Consider the following 3,466-nt stretch of genomic DNA (forward strand, 5'->3'; position numbering starts at 1 on the left):
ATTTTATATAATACTTAATGAAACTGTTTCATGTATTTCTCTAAAATTAATGAAACTGTTTTATGTATTTCTCTAAAAATTAAAATAATGAATATGATAATATATATGATTAACACACTCCACAATAAAAATGATTAATCAACATTTCATAATTACAAAAAAATGAATAAAATGAAAAATTATGATTAGTTGAATGAGGTTTGCACGGTTTGTATAAATTGAGTGGTTTGCATTTGATCGCTCCCCTATATATATATATATATATATGTGTGTGTGTGTAAAAGGGTCAAAGTGGTGGTAAAAAAATGGAGAATGCCCACACGTTTCAAAGTAAACCTTTGAAGAGAAGAATTACACACACTATTTGTAATGATTGTTGTTGCCAATAATTCCTCCCAAAATGGAGGTTCCCCCAAACACAAAGCAAAAGCTTCCTCCTTTTTTCTTTTTCCTTTTCCTTTTTATCCTAATTAAATGAAATTTCTATATTCTTTAATTATTTTTTATTATTAAATAAATGTAATTCTATTTAAAAACTCCTTATTTTACGAATAAATCAAGTATTATCTTTGATATTATATTTTTGGGTTCATCGTAAACTAACGTTTAAAATATATTTAGTATTAGACACGTTGATAACAGGGACGGACCCAAAAAAAATTCAAACGGTGGCACCATTTGACTATAAGAAAAACTATAGCTCAAAAAATTTCAGAGAGTGGCACCAGTTGACTATAAGAAACAAATATACGGAATTTTTTTTCAATCGGTGACACTATTTGACTAAAAAAATAACACTAACAAGATTTGAATTTGGGTCTTTAGTGGAATAAAAGCTTGCAAACCAACTCTACCAAATAAAACTTGTTCTCATTGTAGTTTCAAAATAAATACGGTGGCACACAACAGATTAATATGGTTGCACCTTTCACGAACCTAAATTTTTTTACCCTTCGACGGAGAAATAATACGGTGGCATGTGCCACCGTAACCACCATGGCAGGTCCGCCCATGGTTGATAAGATGTTCACAGTAACATGCAAATTAGGTGTTTTAGACTAATCAAGCAAAATCCAGGAGAAATAAGATAAAAAAAAGACGATTGACTAGAAATCAACGGATGTTGATTGTCAGTATAAGATATTGTTTCTGATTTTGCAAATTAATTATAAGTAAATGATTTGTCGAATATATCTGATTTAAATAAAACCCTCAAAAGATATAAAAATATGAATTGAAAATCAAACCGGATAAACCAAAATGGATTTGTTAAGGGGCGTTTAGTACAATCAGATAATCATATACGTTCATCAGATGTGTAATTCAGTTGACAAAATGATGGGACGACTTTGTTTAAATAAAAACTAACTTACATACTAAGGGGGTGTTTGGGATTGCTTATTTTAGGTGTTTTTTTTAACTTATTTCAGTCTGGCACCGGTAATAAGCTAAATGTTAGTGTTTGGAGGAGGAAAAATAAAACTGCTTATACTGGTGCCAAACCGGTAATAAGCAGTTTTTGATAAATTAATCATTTATGACTTGTGAAAAACTGTTTATTACCAGTTTACCATTTTAATCATGTTTGTTAAGTATTAATTTTATTGATATAAATTTTTGTTAAAGATATTATTATAAATGATGAAAAATAATTTTTTACATGTTAAAAAATCAAATAAGTTAATAAGCAATCCCAAACACTCCCATAAGTCAATAATATGGAAGACTGTTTTTTGGTCATTTTACATATATAAGCAAAATTTGTCAAACACTAAAAAACAACTTATTACTTTTTGGTACCGCTATAAGCTAATTCAAACACTTTTTACAAAACTCCGGTTTGATACCACATAAGTTAATAAACACTTTTACAAAAAAAAACATAAGTCGTTTTAAATAAGCAATCTAAAAATTGATTATTTTATCTGAAGATCCAGTAATTAAATAATCAAGTTTAAAATACACGTCATTGATGGGTTTTCCCACCCAAAACCTCAAACCTTTTGGGATCCACTTACCAACGACTTTAACCCAACAAATCTTTGATACTGATATCAGTTCTAAACATTTCTTCAACGACGAAATCTATGGCTATAAATGGCTTCAATACGTTCAAGAGACCCACCTGACACGACTCTAGATACTCAGCGGGTGCTGTAGCGAAACTGATTGTAAAAGAAGGGAAATCGACCACATTAAATGCTATATAATGTACTTTATCTGCGGGGTTATGGACGGTAATTTTATTGGAGAGCACAGTACATTGAAAGTTGTAAACTGTGTTCAGGGGAGAGTTATTGTCTACCGTTGGCTTCTATGATAGAATCAGTCGGGGAACCTAAGAGGTTGTGATTTACGCTATGAAATTCAAAATTATGCAAAAAAGTTATGGTGTCAGAATGTTTACACAATTTATAATAAGATTTTCAATAAATTAATTAAAATATTATTAATAAATTAATTACATATTAAATTTAAATTAAACTTGGATTTCTTTTAGGGCGCGTTTGTTTTGCAGAAATTGGAGGGATTTGGATTTGAAATCCATTCCAATCCTGCGTTTGGTTTGTAGGAATGGTCGAATTTAAAATCCCAGGATTCATTTAAAATCCCACCAACACTGGATTTGAGAATCCTTTGAAAATACACGGGATTTTGAAATCCATTCCCGTGGGATTTCATTCTTGCCTGAATTCATCGCTGTCTCCTTCGTCTTGGCCTTTCATCACAGATTACATCGCCGTCTCCTTCGTCTCCGTTGCCACCGCCGTCGCCCTTCGTCTCCCTTCGTCTCCGTTGCTCACCGTCGCCGTCGCCCTTCGTCTCCGTTGCCACCGCCGTCGACGTTCGTCTCCGTTGCTCACCGTCGCCGTCGCCCTTCGTCTCCGTTGCTCATCGTCAACAGGTAAATCATTTTCCCCTTTTCGATTTCTCTCTAAACTATGAACACATATTAGGTTAAATACTTCAATTTTGACAGATTAGGTTGAATATACATGAACACAGATTAGGTTTAATCCTTCAATTTTGACAGATTAGGTTTAATATACATGAACACAGATTATGTTAAAAAAATTATACGAAGTATTAGAAACCAAATCCTACAAACCAAACAGAGGAATGAATTTCAAATCCAATCCAATCCAAATCCCATGGAATCCAAATCCCTCCTGAAAATCCAAATCCCTCAAAAACATTCAGGCAATCCAAACGCACTCTTAGGGAATTGAAAAGTAGTGAGAAACAAACAATTTGAATGTTTCAACTACGAAGGTTAATATTTTAAATTTTAAAATAATATTAAATAATTTAATAAAAAATTAAAGGAAATTCTCCAAAAATGAAGTCAAAGTTGACTGTCGCCATGTTGTAGTTGAAGACTTGAAAGCCACCACTCACAGCCTGCGTTTGCGTTAAAGACAACCTGCCATTCAACTTCATTCTAATTTAATTTAAAAAAATATTT

The sequence above is a fragment of the Cynara cardunculus genome, assembly GCF_001531365.2.
Source record: "Cynara cardunculus var. scolymus isolate 2C chromosome LG 8, CcrdV1, whole genome shotgun sequence".
Lineage (NCBI taxonomy): Eukaryota > Viridiplantae > Streptophyta > Magnoliopsida > Asterales > Asteraceae > Cynara > Cynara cardunculus.